Source organism: Lathyrus oleraceus, chromosome 7 (assembly GCF_024323335.1).
Source record: "Lathyrus oleraceus cultivar Zhongwan6 chromosome 7, CAAS_Psat_ZW6_1.0, whole genome shotgun sequence".
Classification (NCBI taxonomy): Eukaryota; Viridiplantae; Streptophyta; class Magnoliopsida; order Fabales; family Fabaceae; genus Lathyrus; species Lathyrus oleraceus.
Genome location: NC_066585.1, coordinates 476,711,444 through 476,721,180, shown reverse-complemented (window position 1 = coordinate 476,721,180; position 9,737 = coordinate 476,711,444).

The window sequence follows — 9,737 nt, the reverse complement described above, 5'->3', positions numbered from 1 at the left end:
CTAAATATAATTTTCTTTTGCTTTAATATACCGTCAAACTAGAACAAGGTGAAATCTTTCAATTATGTAAGGAGTTGAGACGAAAGAATGTTGAAACTTGCTTCGACATTAAAGTAAGTTATACTTAATAATTTATTTTCTGCTTTTACGTTAGATATAAATGGGGTGATAGTTATTCTCACTATTCTTATGCAATAAATTTTAGATAACAGACTTTGAAGAAAAATTGAACACATGGAAGGATGAACAAAGCATTTCATCCATCGGCAAACTCGACAATAAGGTGTATTTATCTTTTCTGTAATATGTATAAAAAATTGTTTCTTTCATTATCATCACTCTTTCGGAAACATTTTTATCATTCTCATTGAAACAGGTCAAACGTTTGAAAATTTACTCTATCGGTTGGAGCTCCACAGTGATAACAGATAAAACACAACTTTGGAAAATGATGAAAAGAGAAATAATATCTCAAAGGATGGAGAGGTTTTTATTTAATTCATTTAAGAATATTTTTACTCTAGTTTATTTTTGAGTGCATGAATTTAAATGCTATTTGTAGTTTATGTAAATAAAACCATATACATTTACTAAGTCCATTGTTTTCCTTATTTACCAGAAATCCAGATAATTCAGAAACAAGTCATAATTGTTGTTCTACCAAATCTAGACTAAAACAAAGTATCTTCGTTCTCCAGGTATTATTTGTGTTGCAATAAACCATATTATATTCAAACGCGTCAAGTGTTCTGAATGTATTTCTTTGATAATATGACATTTCGTCGTGTATTTGTAGTTTTTTAAATCTCAAGAGCGCATTGATAAAGGGATGTACGAAGAATTGATTATAATCTTTATAAGGTAAACAAAAACTTGATTACACTACTTACTATTAATTTTACTATCTTTTTCGATAAAAAATTTCTAACTTAAGAGTCTTACATTTTTTCTTAAACAATTGTAGGGAAAAAGAAAATACTTCGAATAGAGATTTCATGTTCGACATCCCTCTTAAAGAATGTCATAGATTACACAGTATCAATATTACTTTGCATGCTTCGATATAATTTTGAATATCTTTATTTACTATTTTCAAAATGTAATAATATTATTTTTAATGCGACCTACAATAGAAACCTCATAAAAAGAAAAACAAATATTTATTTTTCTCTGTTGTGCGCATTGTACATTATCGTAACTTATAATATGTATATGGTGTGGTCATGACATTATTTGTGATATAGTTAATCGAACATATTTTATCATTACACTTTTATTTATTGCTTGTTATATTTTTATCATGTTTGTGAGTCTATCTGATGTCGATAAATTCTCTTACGTTTATAACATAACTTTTATATATATGTTGTTTATCATTCCAAGAATGGTTCTCTGGGAGTTTTCTTCGTTCATCATCATTTCCATCATTTTACTATCTGTCTCAAGAACAAATTTCAGAAAACACATATCAAAAGCTACATCAATGGCTTAGTCAAAGTTGTTTTGATGTAGCTGGGGAGCTTGCCCTGAAGGTTTAGAATGTGATTTTTCATAGCCTTCTCAGGTGAGTTCAAACCTTAATGAGTCTCTCTCTGATCGTGTTCAAATGAACTTCTTCTAATACCTTTTCCTTTTTTGGTTCTGAGGTTTCGATAATTACGAATCTGAGACATGTTAGATTGAGGACTTCGAAAGGAGGGATGCTCTTTGGCTCTTTTTGGTAAGTCATATTGGCGAGCTTCTAGTTTATTTATAGTTTATAGTTTATAGTTTATAAGTCAATATGACAATTTCGATCGATTTGGTAATGATCTTTTCATCATGAGCTTATTTATAGTCTGTTTTATTAACTTATAGCTTATCATTTTTTCTTCCATTTTTATCATTATCATTTCACAAAAGTCATATTTTATCCTTTATAATTTATTTTAATTTAAAATAAAATAAATATGTAATAAATATGTTTTATGTCATTTTACATTTATAAGTTAGTTGAATCGTTAATTTTACCTAATTCTTCAATTATCTTATCAATTATCAGTCATCAATCATCCACAATAAGCTATAAACCATCAGTTACCAGTCATCAATCATAAACTATAAGGTAGTTTATTAATCGACCGTAATTTTTATCAAACAGAATCTTCATTCGCGGTTAAAGCATGGAGGGTTGTGTCGTCCTTTCTAACTTGAGTTTGGTGGTTTCTTTTAATTTTGTGATCGTTCAAACAAACTTTGATTTTGTGATGGTTTCTCTCATTTAAAAAAAGATTCTATGTCAGTAGACAAAAATAATATTCATCCTTTTAATAAAATTATTATCCAATTTTATCTATAACTATATATAAAGGGGATACAAGTTTTTGGAGTGGCATATATTTGTTCCAAAATTACCCTTTATCTTTTTTATAAATAACTTGAGTGATTAGTATCTTTTGTTGGTTATCAATTGATTAACTAACTTCCATCTCTCACAAAAAAAAATCTATAACTTCCATTAACCGTTGAATGATGACACAAATTAAAAATCCTCTTCTATTTTTTTTTTTTGATTTCATCTCTTTCTCAATCAGCATACTATTTTTTTGTTGAACTTTTTAAATTCTATTATATTTCTATCTTACTTTTGATTTTCTATTGTAACTTTCTAATATGCAGTATTTTTTACTCCCAATATAATTTATTTTAACTAGCGTTCAAACGGGCACTCCGTGCCCGTTTGTCCGCTTTCTTTTACTGCGCTAACGCGTGAAAATATTAATAGCTTCTTTTTTTATATGTTTGATTTTAATATAAACTATTTATATGATGAATTATATTGGTATTTATTCAGATACATATTAAGTTTTGTTTGCAATATGTAATATTCGCGCATTAAATTTTGTTTGAATTGAGAAAACCGCATTTTGACGTGACTTTGTTCAACCAATTGTGAGTGGAATAATTTGGTGATTAGAAATACCATATATTATGAAAAAAAGAAAATACGTTACACCAAAATTAAGTTTTGTCTTTATATAATTTTATAGATAGTGAAAAATCATAACAAAATTTAGATAAAATAAGACAAAATGTGTTTAATAAATAATTAAACATAAACATTAACTGAGACATTAAGTGACATTGTTATATTTTTTATTGCACAAATGCGTAGAAATATTAACAATGTCTTTTTGAAAAAAATTATTTTAATATACATTATTTATATGATCAAACATGTGATATCTGGTCAAATATATATTAAATTTTATTTATAATATGTAGTATTATGTCAATGTTTGAAAATTAAAATAGATATGTTATTTTTAAAGTTATCAATAAAAAGACATTATTCAGTCTATAAAAATAGATTAATCTTATCATCTATATAATTTAATTTGGAGTAGAATGTGTAGATATAATTACGGAAAAGATGAAGAAAAGATGTAGATATAATCTTATCATCTATATCATAAGTTCTCTTCATTTAGTAGTATCCCCTCTTTATCAAAGAAAAGATGAAGATCAAATATTATTACTGTTGCATTCTTACTACATTGTTGAAGAGATGTTTAATTATTTTAATATGCATGTGATGTGCATTACATCCTCATGCCAAAAACACTAAAGAACATAAATTCCAAAATAAAATTTTGAAACATAATAAGGAACACAAATCATAGAGAAAGAAATAATACTCACCGATAATTATGGAGAATTAGTGAGAGAGAGAAAAAGATAAAAAAAATAGGATGATATAATAGTATTTTGCATTCTCCGGGTATACATTTTTTTTGTCACAATAACCCATATTATATTCAAGCGAGTCAAATGTTTTGAATGTATTTCTTTGATGATATGACATTCCGTCATGTATTTGTAGTTTTTTAAATCTCAATAGCGCATTGATAAAGGGATGTACGAAGAATTGATTCGAATCTTTATAAGGTAAAAAAACCATATTACACTACTTACTATTAATTTTACTATCTTTTTCTCTAAAAAAAATTCTAATTTGAGAATCTTACATTTTTTCTTTACTACGGAAAACAATTGTAGGGAAAAAGAAAATACTTCGAATAAAGATTTCATGTTCGACATTCCTCTTAAAGAACGTCATTGATTACATAGTATCAATAGTATTTTGCATGCTTCGATATAATTTTGAATATCTTTGTTTACCATTTTCAAAATGTAATAATATTATTTTTAATGCGACCTACAATAGAAACCTCATAAAAAGAAACACTGACACTTATTTTTTTCTGCTGTGCGCATTAAAAAAAGCGGGCAGACGGGCACGGGAGTTTACTAATAAATTCTTTTTAATTTGTGTGAAATAACTTAACATACACTTTTTTGCCAAGAAAATGAGTTGATTTTATATCCAACCGTGACAATAAAATATAGTTAACTATTTCCATCTATTGTTTGGAAAATAAAAAATGTAATTACAGTATTAACATAGAATTAATGATTAATGATATATGTTTCATATATTACATATAATTACAAATGTATACTTTTCTTATTCAAACAATGAAATAAATCTATAATCTATACCTATATATAAAGGAAATACAAGTTTTTGGTATGGCTCTTTTATTGTTTTTAATACTACCCTTTAACTCCCTCCTCTCCCAATTGAAATTTATTATAAAAAAGAAACTTCTATCTTAAATTTGCAATGTTACAAATTTATCATACAAAGAAACTGTTTTTCTATTTTTCAATGAAATTTTTTTACAATTGTGATTATTTTTCCTCTGCATACTTCACGATTTCATACTGTCAGTCATTACTCATCATGCTCATTCCCTTTGGAAATTGTTCAACTCGCTCAATAATTTTCATCCTCTCAGAAATTGTTCAATCGCTCTTCATCCTCTTGGCAGTTTTTCAATGTGTTTTTAAATCTTAACCGCTTTTTATTTTCATCATACATAATGAAGACTCAAATGGGATAGACTCTTTGGTACTTATAATCGTATTTTTCAGAGATGAAACAGTCAATGTTGTCACCTTTATTGTCTTCCTATTCATAAAAAAAATTTATACTTATTTTTGAAACAATTTCTATAATATTGTTTTTGTTTTACATTATGAAAAACTAAATAGTGTAAAAATGGTGTAGAAATGAATGGTTGACTTTTTACAACAGACTTGCAATCCTATTGATGAGATTCTTTCACGTTGAAGAGAGTCAGCACAATAAACTGTTCTTTTTTCTACTTTCTATTATACATTTAAATTGTACATTTAATTTTATTTTTTGTATTAAGTAACTAAAAATTGATTCACGAGGATTCCATTGATTAATCCATAATATATATATATATATATATATATATATATATATATATATATATATATATATATATATATATATATATATATATATATATATATATATATATATATATATATATATGTGTGTGTGTGTGTGTGTGTGTGAGAGTGAGAGAGAGAGAGAGAGAGAGAGAGAGAGAGAGAGAATTGATGTAATATTGCAAGAAGACACCTGTAAAAAGAAAAATACAATGTACTTCTTTTTAGCAAAGTCAATATATAAGTTTCTTAACTTCACCTTCCCTTTATTTAGATGCAAAGAATTGATTAGAGTAAATTTGTTGAACAAATAGTATCTAATAAGTATGTATACTTTTTCACTTGCAAATTTATGCAATTGCATCTTAAAAAAATATTGCTCATCATAAAATTACTAATGACGGAGAACTAAAACGGTCACTGATATATTACACGTTGATTGCCTTCGACATAAATTCTCTTTTTTTTAAACTTCTTTTATCACACTAACATGCATATAATTTTACCATATTTTATTAATAAGTGGAGTTAGTTTTTAATATTATAATCTATCTCCTACAATAATTTATAATAGATAAAGGAATGTTTAATATTTATAATTATAGATATCATGTTACAATTAACATAGACAATACTCTTTATTATCTCTCTTTTATTATTTAGAGAGACATGGGAGGGGAGGGGAAGAGAAAGAGAAAGTCTTGATGTTTATTTGTTTAGTAAATTAAAAAATATATATTTTATTATCCAATAAATTATCTTTTATCTATAATCTATCTATAATCTATAACTATAGATAAAGGGGATACAATGTTTTGGAGTGTCTTTTATTTTTTTTCCAAAATTACCCTTAGTTAATCTTTTAATTTTCAATAAATAATAAAACAAAATTGTGTGATAATAACTTCTTAGTAGTTACCACTAATATATCCTCCATGTTCTTCCATTTAACGGTTACAAAATAACTATAGATAAAGGGGATACAATGTTTTGGAGTGACTTTTATTTTTTCCAAAATTACCCTTATTTAATCTTTTAATTTTTTAATAAATAATAAAACAAAATTGTGTGATAATAACTTCTTGGTAGTTACCACTAATATACCTTCCATGTTCTTCCATTTAACAGTTACAAAATAACTATAGATAAAGGGGATATAATATTTTGGAGTAACTTTTATTTTTTCCAAAATTATCCTTATTTAATCTTTTAATTTTTTAATAAATAATAAAACAAAATTGTGTGATAATAATTTCTTGGTAGTTACCATTAATATACCCTCCATGTTCTTCCATTTAACCGTTACAAATAATGCATCAATAAAACCACCTAAAAAAATTGGTTCAATTTATTTTGCATTATTATATTATTTCTAATTTTTAAAGAATATAGTATTACGTAATAGATGATTAATGATTACTATTTGTCATTTTAATAAAATTTATCTTGATTTAGTTAAAAATCAAAATAGATTTATGGACAAAAATTTCCCGTCTTTCTTTTCTATTTAGTTAAAAATCAAAATAGATTTATGGATAAAAAATTGTTTTACATGTATGCATACTAAAAAGGTGGAGAGAGAGATTATAAATTAAGATAAATAATATGAGAGATATGATACTAAGAAAAAAAATAGGAAACAATTTAAAACAATATAGAATTTAGCAACTTAGAAGTACAATACGATTTTTAATTATTATAATATACCCTTTGCATTATTAAATTGGTTCCTAGAACAATGTTGTTTATTTGGAATTTATCTTAAAATTTTATCATCTTACTTCTATTTCTAAAAATATTGTTCAAACAATATTCTTTTCAGAGGATATATGTAAAAAAAAAGTTCGTACAAGACATACACACCTTAATTGAATAAATAAATAAAGAGACTTTGATAACACTGAAGTGTTTGAGAGAACCTATGACATCTTACTTTAAATTCTAATAAATTCTAATTAGTGTATCTATAACTATCTATAATGGGGATATGTTATTTTGAAGTGACCTATTTGCATTCCAATTATACATTTATTCCAACCAACCCATTATTCATGGATTACTGTTACCGATCAAAATATTCAACTTCCTCATTTAATATAATTAAAGCAAATAGTTCACTTATTTTCCTCATTTATCTAAATCTTCTTATGGTTTTGAATAATATATAACAATATATAAAGACAAAATTTAAGTTTTGTGTAACCTATTTTCTTGTTCTATAATACAGTATTCCTAACCACAAAATTATTCCACTCACATTATTGATTTGCTTGAAAAAAACTGATTGAATAAAGTCACGTCACAATGCAGTTTTCTCAATTCAAAGCAAATTTAATGCGCGAATATTACATATTGCAAATAAAACTTAATATGTATCTGAATAAATACCATAGGTTTCATCATATAAATTATTTATATTAAAATCAAACTTATAAATAAAGCAAAATAAATTATTAAAATTAAATTATTCCACTCATCAAAAGCAAAATAAAAATTAAAAATTTAGAGAGAGAATGAAAGGGAAAAAGAAGAAAAAAATGCATGTTCTTAGTATTGGATTTAGTGATTCAGAAGTTTATTACCGTCTTTCAAAACCTTAAGGTAGGCTTCCCAATTGAGACTGGTACTGTTGAGCAAGACGTGGGGCATAAAAGTTTATTTGATCATTTCTTATTTTGACATGCTTTTCGAGATATGATGGTGCAGAAGATGAGTTTTTCGAGATATGGTGGTGCAAAAATTGATAGACTATGGATTTGTTGACTATCAGGTGCTTTTCTTATAGCGCTGATTATGTACTATTTATTACTTTCATGATTATCAAAATATTATATGCAAATACTTTCTTTTTTTAATGATGTTTCATAGATTTATTGACCGCTGTAGCATCCAACACTCTATTACAAGTGAATTAAATACCGATTACATTTGCAACATTTTTGGTGTTGTTCTTTATAATGTTGGTCAATAGTGTGAAATGAAAGGAAAATAAGAGATTTAGAAAAAAAGTTAGAAAGTAAAAATAGATATTCAAATGAAAATAGGGAGAAATTTAATAATACAAAAGATAAAATTGGTTGGAAAAGATAGGAATGTTTATTTTATTTCTTTATAATTAAGATGATAAATATTCACTTTCAACATGTTACAATAAATTATTACTTAAACATGTGTGTGTGATATATATATATATATATATATATATATATATATATATATATATATATATATATATATATATATATATATATATATATATATATATATATATATATATATATATATATATATATATATATATATAGAGAGAGAGAGAGAGAGAGAGAGAGAGAGAGAGAGAGAGAGAGAGAGAGGATTACAGTCCAATGACTCATACCATCCCAATCTAAACTAAGGATAACTCTAGGGTGTATGATTGCAAATAATAATTTTGCCACGGATAGAGACTTTTTTTGCCACGGATAGAGAGAGAGAGAGAGAGAGAGAGAGAGAGAGAGAGAGAGAGAGAAAATTATCCTTATTCTGCCACGGATTACAGTCCAATGACTCATACCATCCCAATCTAAACTAACTTTTCTCTTAATTTCCAAAATTCAACTATAAAAAACCCCTAATTTTCGCAATCAACAACATCTATCTATCTTAGAGTTATTTTGTTGAATTCTTCCCTCATCTTCAGCATTCACTAAGAGTTCACCATAGAATTAATTCCACTCACACCTTTTCAATAAGTAACCATCTTCATAGAACCTTTTCAATAAATGACTTTCCCCGTAAACTCACTTACCATGAGTCGTCAAAGGAATATATCAATTAGTTTGTCATCCTGAATGATCATTATCAACTATTGAGCAGGTTTTCACCTCTCACATCTCCAGCTTATTAACCTATCCCATACAAGGGATGTGTTTCATCAAATACACCAGGGTTTTATCAAAGGGTTACACCGGGGTTTTTCAAGGGGTTCCACCAAGGGTTTCATTAAAGAGCTTTTACCAGGAGTTCTATTAGGGGTTTCATCAGAAGTATAAATGATTTTCATCAAGGGGTTATATCAAGGGATTTTACCAAGGGATATTATCAAAGGAGTTTTGTCAAAGGGGTTCAATCAAGGGGTTTTCATCAGAGCATTATCCACCAAGGGTTCACCATGGTTTTACCAAGAAGTTTCAACAAAGTGTTATTATCAAGGGGTTTCATCATGGATTTATCAAAGGGTTTCACCCGAATTTTCTATCAAAGGGTTCCACCAGAATTTTATCAAGGGATTTTATCAAAAGGGTTTTGTCAAGGGATTTTATCAAAAGGGTTTATCAGAAATGTCATCAAAAGATTCCATCAGGGGTTCTACCAGAATTTTACCAAGAGGTTTCATCCAGAGTGATCAGGGTATTAGTACAGTACTATCCGATTCTCATAAAATGATCGGA